The sequence below is a fragment of the Vombatus ursinus genome, unplaced genomic scaffold (assembly GCF_900497805.2).
Source record: "Vombatus ursinus unplaced genomic scaffold, bare-nosed wombat genome assembly UNPS02012319.1, whole genome shotgun sequence".
In the NCBI taxonomy this organism is placed as follows: domain Eukaryota; kingdom Metazoa; phylum Chordata; class Mammalia; order Diprotodontia; family Vombatidae; genus Vombatus; species Vombatus ursinus.
Genome location: NW_020952097.1, coordinates 609,027 through 623,021, shown reverse-complemented (window position 1 = coordinate 623,021; position 13,995 = coordinate 609,027).

The window sequence follows — 13,995 nt, the reverse complement described above, 5'->3', positions numbered from 1 at the left end:
GCAGTTAATGGGAGATTATGCATCATTCACAATGCAACAAGCAATATTTGCACATTATATGAAACAAAGAAAAAAGAAAGATGGCTACTCATTAAAATACGGATGCCCATACAAAGAAAAATAACATACTTGTTAAAGGGAAAAAGTATATAATTTGCTACTGGAAACAGATAAAAGAGTTATCTTCTTAATACGGCTAGTTTCAATAAATCAAAGAGAACTGCTCACCAGGCCAGACAAGGGAGGAGGATATTTCAAGGACTCTGGAATCCTCTGTCTTCAACAACTAGTCTTTTTGTACCAATAAAAGGAAGACTCAATCAATCAATAAACATTAAGTGCCAACTATGTGTCAGGCATAAAGAAGACACTGAAGGACACCAGCTGCTGCAGATGGTTTTGTAGTTCATGAAGGTTCATATACAGCAAAATGGCTGATACAGAACAAGATTTCTCCCCACAAAATTCACTTTCAATAATAATTCATCCCTCATGTTAGAGAGGTGGGGGTCTAGTAGGACAGAATATGGTATACATTGTCGTACAAGGTTTTCTGTACTGGATATTTTTGCTTAATTGTTGTTTGTTACAAAGAAAGATTCCATCTGGGGGTGGTGGGGAGTGACTATAATTTAAAGACATTTTGTAAAATGTATTTATTTTAAAACTGCTTTTGAAGCACTTCTCCCCTCTTCCATTACCCCAGGAACAATGTTTCTTCTGGTCATCGTGTTAGAATAACTACTCCTTCTGCTATATCTGCATGAGCCACTAGGTGGTGGGCTACACTTAACTACAAGTTTACACCCATTATCCCACCCCCAAACTGAGGAAGGCACCCAGCATTTATTAAACACCTACTATGTGCTAAGCACTTTATAAATATCTATTTGATCCTCACAACAACTCTATGAGGTAGATGCTATTATTACCTTCATTTTACAGTTGAGGAAACTGAGTCAGAGAGAGGGCAAGTGACCTGTCTAGGGTTACACATGTCTGAAGCTAGAATTAAACTCAAGTCTTACTGACTCCAGGCCTAGGTCTCTATCTGCTGTGCCATCTAGCTGCCCAGCTTTGGGCCTAGGGGCAAGACTATTCCAATAACATCACTTGCTTGATTATTCTGTTCGCATTTTCACTAAATTCTGAATCTTGCTTTCCCTCCTTAGCATGACCCCCAAATGACTGGCTAAATTGGAAATTAGGTCAAATGCATTTACTAAAGCAAAAGCAAAAAAATAAATAAAGTGTAGTTTTAAAACTCCAGCATAGCTGGCCCATTCCTGCTCTGTAAATATATATATATATATATTGTTCCTAGAAAGAGCACGTTAACTGATTGCCCTATAGATCAACTTACCATACCAGTCACTTCTCTGACATTCCATTCCCTAGTCACAACTCAAGTGTGTGTGTGTGGGTGTGTGTGGGTGTTGTCTCTCCCTTTTAGAATATAATCTCCTTGAAGGCGGGGACTGTGTCCTCTTTGTATTTGTGTCCCCATGGCTTAGCACAGGATCTGCCCTTAATAAATGCTTTTTCATCCATTCCTGGTAAGCTTGGAATTTTCACTTCTGCCCATCCTATCTTCTGTATCTTTAAAAACAACAAATAGATGCATCCAAAGGTCCCAAAGTCACAAGGGGGACAGGGAACACATCATAGTCTTCTTGAACAAGGAAAGGACAATGACTAACAATTTGTATTATAAATGTTATCTATAGCAATAAGACAAGAAACAGAAATTGAAGGAATTTGAACAGGCAACAAGGAAACAGAACTATCACTCTTTGCAGACAATATGATGACATACTTAAAGAATCTTAGAAAATCAACTAAAAAATTAGTTGAAATAATTAACAACTTCAGCAAAGTTGCAGGATGTAAAATAAACTCACATAAATCATCAGCATTTCTTTATAGTACAAGCCAAAGTCCAGCAGAAAGAGATAGAAAGAAATTCCATTTAAAATAACTGTAGACAATATAAAATACATGGGAGTCTACCTGCCAAGAGAAACTCAGGAACTATATCAACACAATTACAAAACACTTTTCATACAAATAAAGTCAGATTTAAACAATTGGAGAAATATTAATTGATCATGGGTAGGCTGAACCAATATAACAAAAATGACAATTCTACCTAAATCGATTTACTTATTCAGTGCCATACTAATAACATTACCAAATCATCATTTTATAGAGCAAAAAAAAAAAAACATAGCAAAATTTATCTGGAAGAGCAAAAGGTCAAAAGTATCAAGGGAATCAATGGAAAAAAAAAATGTGAAAGTGGCCTAGCTGTACCAAATCTCAAACTGTATTAAAGCAGTAATCATCAGAACAATCTGGTACTGACTAAGAAATAGAGAGGTGGCTCAATGGAATAGATTAGGTACAAAATACACAGTAGTAAATTACCATAGTAAGCTAGTGTTCGATAAACGTGAAGATCCAAGCTTTTGGGAGAAGAACTCACTATTTGACAAAAATTTCTAGGCAAACTGGAAAATTAGGCATAGACCAACACCTCAAACCATATACCAAGATAAGGTTAAAATGGGTACGTGATTTAGACATAAAGGGTGATATCATAAGCAAATTAGGGGAGCATGGAAAATTTTACCAGTCAGATTTATGGATTAAGGGAAGAATTTATGACCAAATAAGAGAGAGGACATTACAAAATATAAAATGCATAATTTTTATTACATCAAATTAATAACTTTTGCACAAACAAAAGAAATGCTGCCAATATTAGAAAAAATGTTTATAGGAAGTTTCTCTGATAAAGGCCTTATTTCTCAAATATATAGACAGCTGAGTCAAATTCATAAGAATATGAGTCATTCCCCCAATTGATAAATTATCAAAGGATATAAACAGGCAGTTTTCAGAAGAAATCAAAGCTATCTATAGTCATTTGAAAAAATGCTCTAAATTACTGTTGATTAGAGAATGCAAATTAAAATGATTGGTTAACATGACAAAAAGGAAAATGATAAATGTTGGGGTTATGGAAAAATAGGGACACTAATGCATTGTTAATGGAGTTGTAAACTGATCTAGCCATTATGGAGAGCAATTTGGAACTATGCCCAAAGGGCTATAAAACTGTGCATACCCTTTGATCCAGCAATACCACTACTAGGTCTGTATCCCAAAGAGATTTAAAAAAAAAAAAAAGGAAAAGGAAAAGGACTTATATACAAAAATATTTATAGCAGCTCTTTTTATGGTGGCAAAGTATTGGAAATTGAGGAGATGCCCATCAACTGAGGAATGGCTGAACAAGTTGTGGTATGTGATTGTTCTGGAATACTACTGTGCTATAAGAAATGACAAGTAGGATGCTTTCAGAAAAACCTAGAAATACTTACATGAACTGCTGCAAAGTGAAATGAGCAGAACCAGGAGAATATTGTAAACGATAACAGCAATATTATATGGTCCTCAAATGTGACTGATTTAGCTATCCTCAGCAATACAATGATCTAAGACAATTCTGAAGGCAGTATGATGAAAAATGCTCTCCAACTCTAGAGAAAGAACTGATGAAGTCTGAATGCAGATTGAAACATAAATTTCCTTTATTATTCTTGTTTTTTAGTCTTCACTTTCTTTTGTAACATGGCTAATGGAAATGTTTTACATGACTGCATATGTATAATCTATATCAAATTGCTTGCCTTCTCAAGAAGAGGGGAGGGTGGGAGAGAATTTGGAATTCAAAATTAAAAAAACCAATGTTAAAATATTTGTTCACATGTAATTGTGAAATAAAATCAAACAAAAATTAAATGTTCAAAAAAAAAAAACAAGGAAAGGACAAGATTAGAGCTGAGTTTTAGGAATATCAGTTAAGTAGCTATGTGGAAAATAGATGGGAGAGGGAAGACATGGGAAGAAAGGAGACCAGTTGGAGACTATTTCAATAGTCCAGGTAGAAAGAGTCTGAACCAGTATAGAGACTATGAGAGTACAGAGAAGAGAAGGGTTGTGATACATCTGAAAATTAAGGTAAAAGAACAATCATTTTATTGTTTATATTAATAATAAGCAATAAATTGAGAAAATGGCCTCTCTCAGTGACCAAAAACCCTAAATGAGGGCTGACAAGGTCTTTGAAAACAATTAGCAAGATGATAGAACAAAATGTTGAGCAACAAAGATTTGTCTTCTTCTGATTGGCCATCAGTGACGTGGTCAGAATTAAGATCACATCATTTGGACCTCCCTTTCTGAAACTCTTAAACACAGCCAAGACGTGATTCAATTCACAAGACAAAGGGTCTCAGGCAATGGGAGTAGTCTTCAGGTGATGGGAGTTGCTACAATAGTTTAAATTGATGAGATTTGACCTTTAGGTTAACCAAGTTTCTCTGGAAAGTGGGTAATGGTTAGGAGTACAAAGTATAGGTAACTACAAGACAAAAGCTTGACCTTTAGGCAAGTTTGTCTGAGATGTGAGTGGAAGGTGAACTTTACGAGGGGAAGGAATTGTACAAGGGAATTGTCAAAATATTTCAAAGAGACCCTGTTTCCCAGAGCTAAGACCCAGCAAGCAAGCTGTGCCCTGAGTTTAGCATAACAATCATCCTTTGCACTCTGGATTAACTCACCCCCTGGCAAAATGTGTTGCTTTGACCAGCACCAGGTGTTCACTGAAGGATTTACGATTTTCGCTCCCCTTATTTCCCAGGCACCTGAGAGCCAACATCCATGTCTCTGGCAATGCTCACAATTCCTGTTCCTTGTACTCCTGTCCATGTCACAGAAATCTGGTTCTGTACCCACAGAGTGATCACGATCCCCAAGACTTGAGACAATCAACTTAAGAACTGTTCCTGAGGACCCAGGAATGCCATGCATGAGCTTGCCATGGGAAGAGTAACTCAAGACCTAAAAATGATTGTCATGGCCCAACCCAGTAAATATATATATATATGTACACACACACACACACACACACACACACACACACACACACTCTGCCTTTCCCCTAGTCAGATAAGTCCTCTTTCTGAACAGGGTAGAGGGCAGAGCCTTCCACCTGTAAAGGTTGTTTTCCTCACTTTGCATTATCTTGGTGTCTGTTTGATCCCCGACTCTCCTGTCTCTAGCCTATTCCGTTCAGTACTGGCCACCCACAGGTTATTTAGACCATTAGATGCTGGTTCCAGTCCAGTTGACATTAATTGGTGTCAGATGTAGGATTTGACATGGAACAGGGCCAAGTGGATCTTCTGGTACCAGTGGGGGTGGACTAGGGACCACAGGAGATTTCTCCAGAGTCCAATCCCCCCTTGTCTGGGGAGTCCACCACCCTTTCCTGCTCAAATCCTCCAGGCTCACCCTTGATTGACCTCACCTTTCTTTGTGAGGAAAATTCTAGGACTCCTTCCTTGGCCCAGTTCAAAGGCTAGAGGCTGGTTCCAGTCAGGTTGACAGAATATTAAGTCTATCTTGATGAAGTCTTAGCAAAGATAGAATTAAAATCAATTTTCAATTTTACAATTTCCCCTTTTCATTCTTGTAAGGCCATACCTCCCTTGAATCACTTAGCCCCATTAAAGTTACAAATCAAGGTATAATTAAAATCACATATGTCTATTAGTCCATAAGGTTTAGTAAAGCTGAAGCAATGATTTCAGAAAAAATTCTGCGAAAAAGTATTTCTGCTTGTATTAATGCTGCAACCCTAATATATGAGAATAGGGACTAAAGAAATTTTATTCCAGAGAATCTACTTTAATAGGACTAATTTCAGGAGAATGACCCCCAAACCATCAGGCTTAATCTTACAACAATTCATCCCTTGGTCTTTGAGACCACCAGTGATCGATGCATTGACAAACTCTGTCAGGGGCAGTCCCCTTAGGTAAGCAGGCCTTATAGAGACAGCGGCACATGGGGAAGGAAAGAAAGAGAAGGGCAAACATTCAGTCTCTTTCCTAGTCAGCCATTCCCAGCGTCCATTTCATCAGCACATCATATCTGAGAGCTCACATTTCCTCATACAGTCATCTGGTTTCTGAAAACTTCTCCTCTTGGGTATTCTGTAATGGGGCCTACTCTCAGAGCATCTTTGAAAGGAGGGTTTTCTCCTAGAAGATCTGCTTCTCTGGTTCAAGTGGCTTGTAGAGACTCTGATGTTTCTGCTAAGATCTACCAATAAACAGACTCAATGCAATTTAGTACAACCTCTAAAATTTTGCTTTTTCAATGAGTAGTTCATGTGGTGAAAACCAGCTCAAACCTTATGGTTCTGAAACTACTAACAATAGAGCTATAAAAACATCAAATTAGGAACCCATAGTTCAATGGAAACTTCAGAGAATTTAAATTTTTATATTCCCTTTGCTGTTTTTATCTTTATCTAAACCCTGTACCTGATATAGACACTGCCAAACAAATAGTTGAAGGAGAAATCTTAAAAAGAACCTATGAGGAGCTAACTTATAAAGTAAGATTTAATATTTACCAAAGTAAACATACAAGCTAGGGCAAATTATCATGTTGATATATTTAAGAAATTCAGATAGCGAAGAATTAAATATGAACCAATATATAAGAGTAGGTCATCTGATTTCTAATTGGAGGAAAGATTAGGGGCTTTCTGATTTGGGAGGGGGAGAGCAAACAGGTGTAATTCCTTAAAATAAGAAAAAAAGTGTCCCACTACCCCCCCCCCCACAAGTGGCTGTATTCAATCAAAGGAATGTGGAAACAATAACTAATTGGCCACTATAGGGTCAATTTTCAGATAAGACATGTGAGTTGCTTGAGATGTATAATTGTGAGAAAACTCCTTGCATCAGTCTTAGGATATGACTGAATTTCTGGTCAGCAAACCCTAGGTCCTTAGTTAAGGGTCTCTAACCAACAGGTAGAGGTGGTTTAGCTTCCCAGCCAGGACAGGGCTAGGTTCAAACAATGCAATAAAGTTTTCTCACAATTCCCATAACTGAATAAAGTTTTCTCACAAGACAGAAGTTAGACTAGACTCATAATTGAATAGAAAGGGAACTGAGCTAGCTGCAAAATTGAATCACAAGATGGAGTCAGTGTGGTTCACTCAATTCCCACAATTTCCTCAATTCCCCCTTTTGATTCTTGGGGGAGGGGGCACTTTTTCACGTATTCGTAACTAGAAGTATGTAAGTCAGGCTACATATTAAACTACTTAAAGAGCTCAAAATGGATTAATTTGAGAAGGGAGATTTACATGTCACCAAGGAAACCAAGAAAACTTAAACATAAACCTCATGGAACAAAAAGTCTAAGTAATAAAAAAAGATCAACAATATTAACTAACATCAAGTCTCCTTGTATCCTAGTAAATCACTCCCAATGTCCACTTAATCATTTCATCTTGTCTTGAGTCCTAGATGTCATATGTAATTGTCTGGTCTCTGGAAAATATCTTCTCTTGGATACTCTGGAATAGGTCTCATCTTTAGAGCAGGTTGAAGAGGGCTTTGCTTCTTTGGTTCCAAATCACTTGTAGAGATTCCTAGATAATTCTGCTAAAAATCTACCAGTAAGAAGACTCAGTATAATTTAGTCCAATTTCTTTCATTTGGTTCTCCAATAACATAATTCATGTGGTGAAAACCAGGGCAAATCTTATGGTTCTGAAACTATTAACAACAAAGCCAAAAGAAGAACATCAAATTAGGAAGCCATAATTCACCTGAGACTTTAGAAAATTTCCACTTTTATATACCACTTATTGTTTTTAGCTTGACCTAAGCCTTGTACCTGATATAAGAATCTAAAAAGAAATTCACTAGTGTCTAACCGTAAAATGAACCCTTTTATCTTTTAAAATTGTTATAGATAGGGACAGCTAGGTGGCACAGTGGATAGAGCACCGGCCCTGGAGTCAGGAGGATCTGAGTTCAAATCCGACCTCAGACACATGATACTCACTAGCTGTGTGACTCTGGGCAAGTCACTTAACCCCATTGCCTAGCCCCCCCCCAAAAAAAATTGTGACAGATACTTTAAAGTGGGGGGAAATTTTCACTTTCTTTATAATTATCAATGCAATTTGTTTTTGCTTATTTAATTTATTTTTATTTTAGTCTACTGCCTATTCCTAAACTCAACATTCCACCTCCTGCACTAGCTGTTAGCACTCACTCTCTCTCTCAATGTCATTGTATAACTTTGTATATACTTTTTGGTTTATGTATGATATCTTTGAGGGTAATGCCTATTCACTTTATAAAAGGGATGTATATCCCCAACGCCTGACACACAGTAGGAACTTATTATATTGAATCATCCTCAAATGCCATCTCCTCCATCAAGTCTTCCTGATTCCCCACAGGCTTATTAACAAGTTTTCTCCCAGACCTAACATTGCACCTAGACTCTGCTTGTACCTCTCAAAAACACTTAATTAGCATTACAAATCTCTCTGTGTTTGTCTTTTGCTGCTTCTAGATTCTAAGTTCCATGAGGCAGGGGCTGTATGTTTCTTTCAGCACACAGTAGGCATAAATGAAAAGATGGTACCATGGGACAATCTTCAGAAAAGAGAGAGACCAATGTTTTTTGTGAATTAGTGGATCAGACAGGGAAGGCTTTCTCTAAGAGTGGAGAGTTGAAAGAGAGGAAGGATGTAGAGAGGTGGGAAGAAGGGCATGGGGAGGGGGTGTTTGGGAGGGGCTCTCCAGGTAGGGGGAGCAAAGACATGGGGACAGGAGCCCACAAAGCACATTCAGTGAAAAGATAAGAGACCAGCTTAGAGAGGTAGTCTGAGATCAGGTCATGGAGAGCCCTGAATACGGGGGCTGAGGTGTATAGATTTTCTCCAGAGGAAATGTGGTTATATGTGATAGAGAAATATACATGGGGAAGGAACTGTGAAAGGGAATATTAAATCTAGCTTGATTAAGTCTTAGCAAAATAGAATTAAAATAAATTTTTGACTTTATAGTTGCAAGATGTGCTATGGAGGTATCACTGATAAGACTTGGCAAATGATTAGATATAGAAGGTGGAAGTGAAGGGAGGAGTTAAAGGAAAGAGGAGAAACAAGGGTTTTTAAAAATTTCTTATTTTCAAATTCAGTCTAGCACCCATTTTCAATTTTTTTTTCAGTTTCCATAATAGATCAATCCATAATAACCTTCTCCTCCTTCCCCTCCTCTTCCTCCTTCTTCTTTCATTTGACCAGATTTTATTGACTAGACTTCTGCAGTGACTTGCTGGAGGGTCTGCCTGCCTCATCTCTCCCCATTCCATTCCATTCTCCATTCAGCCACTAAAATGATTTTACTAAAGCACAGATCTGAACATCTCACCCCCATAGCAGATAAACTGCAGTGGCTTGCTATCACCTCCAAGAGCGAATACAAAATGCTCTATTTGTCATTCGAAGTCCTTCATAACCTAAGCCCCTCCTACTTCTCCAGTAGTCTTACACCTTACTCCCTGCCATGTATTCTTCAATCCAGTGACACTGGCCTCTTGGCTATTCCACAAACAAGATATTCTATTTCTTGGTTCCAGGCATTTTCTCTGGCTATCCCCAATGCTTGGAATGTTCTCCCTCCTCCACTCTGCCTACTGACTTCTCTGGCTTTTACAGGAAGCCTTTCCCAACCCCTATTAATTCTAGTACCTTTTCTCTGTTAATTATTTCCCATTTATCCTGTATGTAGCTTGCCTTGTATATATTTATTTGTATGTTGTCTCTCTCACTAGACTGCAAACTCCCCAAGGGTAAGGACTGTCTCTGACCTCTTTTTCTATCCCCAGCACTCCCCACAGTGACTGGCTTATAAGGCAGGTAGTAGTAGGTACTTAATAAATGTTTACTGATTGATTGATCCTTATCTTTTTATATCATTCTATTTTGAGTGTGAATACCTTATTTGTCTCATAAAAGGAGTTTGGGTAGAGTGCCTTCTCTTTTTTTTTTCTTTTAGTATTTATAAAATACTATGCGCTAGGCACTCTGCAAAGCTCCAGGGACACACACACAAAAAAAAAAGATTTAAAAAAGTGCAATTGGGGCAGTTAGGTGGCGCAGTGGATAGAGCTCCAGCCTTGGAGTCAGGAGGACCTGAGTTCAAATCCAGCCTCAGACACTTGGCAGTTACTAGCTATGTGACCCTGGGCAAGTCACTTAACCCCAATTGCCTCACCAAAAAGCAAAATAAAAATGCAGTCTTTGATCTCAGGGAGCTCACAGTCCAATGGGGGAGACAATGTGCAAACAACTATGTATAAACATGATAAATTGGGGGTAGTTTGTTTTTTTTGGAAAGTAAAAAAAAAGTATGCTTCAGTCTGTATTCAGACACCATCAGTTTATTCTCTGGGGATGGATAGCGTTTTTCATCATAAGTCTTCAGAGTCGTCTTGGATACTCGTATTGCTGAGAATAGCTAAATCATTCACAGCTGATCATCTTATAATTTGCTGTTACTTTGTAAACAGTACATTTCACTTTGCATCAGCTCATGTAAGTCTTTCCAGGTTTTTCTAAGAGCATCCTGCTCATCATTTCTTATAGTACAATAGTATTCCATCATAATCACATACCACAATTTGTTCAGCCATTCACCAGTTGATGGGCATACCCTCAATTTTCAATTCTTTGCACCCAGAAAAGAGCTGCTATAAATATTTTGTACATATAGGTCCTTTTCCTTTTTGGTTTTTTTTCCTCTCTTTTGGGATACAGACTTGTTAGTGGTATTGCTAGCTAAAAGGGTAAACATTGGCAAAGATACTGGCATCTTTGGTTTGCCATTTCCTTCTGAAGGCCCTTCCTCTGATTGGATGGCTCCTCCCAAAACCCCAACCATCTCTTCATTTCCCACCAAGCTAAGGTTCTCCATCATGCCTCACTCCCTCCTCTCTTCCTTCTTAGCTTCCTCTTACGAGGTGTTTTCCTCCTCCCTTAGAATATTGAGTCCTTCAGGTCGGGGATAGTCTTTTTGCTTGTATTTGTATTCCCAGGGTTTAATATGGTGCCTGGCACATAGTAAACAGTTAATAAATGCTTGTCAACTTAATGTCACCTGAGAAGGATACATGGACAAGCAGTACAGTTTTGGGACTACCACCATTAAACTGAAATGTACGAAAACCCAAAATGCGGATATTGGAGGTCATGGCTTCATTGGCAACCTTCCTTTCCTATTGTTTGTCTAGGGAAATGTTCATATCTGTTGATGCCTGTCAAGTATGTATTTAAATAGAAAAAAAAAAAAGCCAGAAGCAAGAAGGACTGATAAAATGTCACCAGCATGGCATAGGACTTTTTCTACAGTGAAGAAATGAGCTAGAAGCCTCTCCTCACAGAGCTACCACCTACACTGGCTGTTCCCTAAAGGACTGAATGACTGTACATATACTCTTCCATAAATAAACTTTTCCAGGGTATGTAAACTGTATTTGAGTTGTTTTTTCATTTCCCTAGAAAAACCAGGGACTTTCCACCTGACTGCTCACTACTAAATGATAGAGAATGGACAGGGGACACAAACAACCTTCCCAGCTCTGAAAATTATCATTTCTAACCCAGAACTCATAGTCTGGTGGGAAATAGAATGCTGAGACTTCTTCCTAATGAATATTGTTCTCTGAGTTCAACTGTCATGGGAAATGGAGTTCTGGGACCTTTTTCCCCTCAACACTGCCTACTATCATAGGTATCAGTGGACCATGGGCAGTGAGGTGGCACAGTGGATAGAGCACCGGATTTGGAATCAGGAAGACTCATCTTCATGAGTTCAAACCCAGCCTCAGACACTTGCTAGATGTGTGACCCTGGGCAAGTCACTTAATAACCCTGTATGCCTCAGTTTCCTCACCTGTGAAATGAGCTGCAGAAGGAAATGGCAAACCACTTTGCCAAGAAAACCTCAAAATGGAGTCATGGAGAGTTGGACACAACTGAACAATATCAGTGTACCTGTCAGCTCATCTTCATTAGAGAATTAGGTCTTTAAGGTCTTTTATCATTGACTATATGGTTTTTCATCTTTATATTCCTCATAATGTAACACAAGAACCTGCATATGAGAGTCATATATTAAACATTTCTTAACTTGAACAAATGTCCTAAAGAATAGTTTTGCTATTGTTTCAGATTTCAGGAAAATTGGGTCAAAATTGCACTTTCTCTGCCACTTCCTCTTTATCTGGGCATCCAAGGACCTCTGAAGTCTCCAACCTGCTTTTTCAGCCTCAATTCACTTTATTTCCCTTTAATGTTCTTGCCAAAGTAGATTTTTAGTCACTCTCCAAACTCTCCATTTCCCATTCTTTTGTCTACTTGCCTTCATATCTAGTACTTTATTGGCTTTGGTCATGGGGAAGTCATTTAACTTCCCTGTTTCTTAATAATTGGGGATGACAGCAGTAGCGCCTACTTCTCAGGGTTGTAAGGCTCAAATGAGATAATAATGCAAAACACCAGGCAAACTTGAAAGTATTACACTAGGTGTCCCGATAGTCTTAAGCTATTAAAGCTGCCAACAGCAGTCAGACTTTTGGGACACTCTGTATTAATATCACTTATTATTTCTTGCATCTACCTCTAAGAATCTTTGTCTTTATGATAGTTTTAGTTCAGGTGTTCTTTCAGTCATTGGTGCTATATTCCTCTCAAATGACCTTATATTTACTTAACTGTATATATGGAGTCTGTGCCCAAAGTAGAATGTGACCTCATTTAGGGAGGAGCTTCCATTTTGTTTTTGTTTTGTCTTGTATCCCCAATGCCTAGGCATGCATTGCACAATGCAGACACTTAATGATAATCTGATAATCAAACTGAGTTTGATATAGCACTAATTAGTGTCATCTCTTCCCTTCTCTAGGCCTCAATTTCTTCATCTGTAAATGAGAGGGATGCAGCAGATGACCTCCCAGGTCTCTTCTAGCTCTGATCTTGATCGTCTTCAACAGGTAGAGATGTGGCAGGAATGCCTTCTGTCCCAAGGGTGCCAGCTTTAGGAATTCAGAGATGTGAGAGAGCACAGAATGAGACCGGAGAGTGGCTGTTAGTTTACTTTGGTGGGACTCCAGAGTGATAAAGGAGAGTAATGTGAAATAAGGCTGGAGGAGTAGGGTAAGGCCATATGTAAGGCTCTGACTGCCAGGATAACGGTTATATTTTGTCCCGTAGACAATGGTGAGCCCCTAAATATTTTTGGCAGAATAGTGGCAAGGTAAGACCAGGGAACTGGGAAATTGATAGTACTTGTGACCTTGGGACTAAACAGAAATCACAGATACTTTCAAATCACGTTATAGGTGTTGCCAATACCTCCAAATATCATTTATGCTCATTACTACTTTAAAATTATGGCATTCGATTAGACCCATGATAGATTACTACAATCACAAATTTTAAAAAAAAACTATTTAAATAACTATTTCAACACAATTGATTTCCTTTGTAATTTTATGTATTTTATTTTATACATTTTAAAACATTCTGAGAAGGAGCCCATAGAAATACCAGATTGCCGAAGGGACCCAGGACATAGAAAAAGTTTATAGACCCATGTAGTGTGATGACTGAATTCAAAAAAGACATTCTAACCTCACTCAATATGCCCGTAATTTGACCCAGATTCTTCTTTCATGTTAATCTTATTCCTAGCTAGGCTATGAAGAACTGTTTATAGTATTTGCTCCCAGTAAGGGCTGGTCACCCCTCCAGGAACCGGATATTCATAAACAGGAATATCAGATCACTCATACCCACAAGGCAACTCTCATCCCCCACCACGTACCATCTTTGCAAAAGCTCTCCTCCCCAAAATTCTTGTCCTAATGGTATCTGCACAGGTAGTGCAGGTCAAAAGATCAGCAGAAATTCTTACAAGCTCTCCCTCCACAGGGGTGCTAAGTCGTCTAGTGGCTTTGGAGCTTGTCTCCCAAGTAAGGGAATATTCCCCTGCGGAGAAGCAAGGTGTTGATATATAGATAGTGGCCCATAGAGAAGTGGCA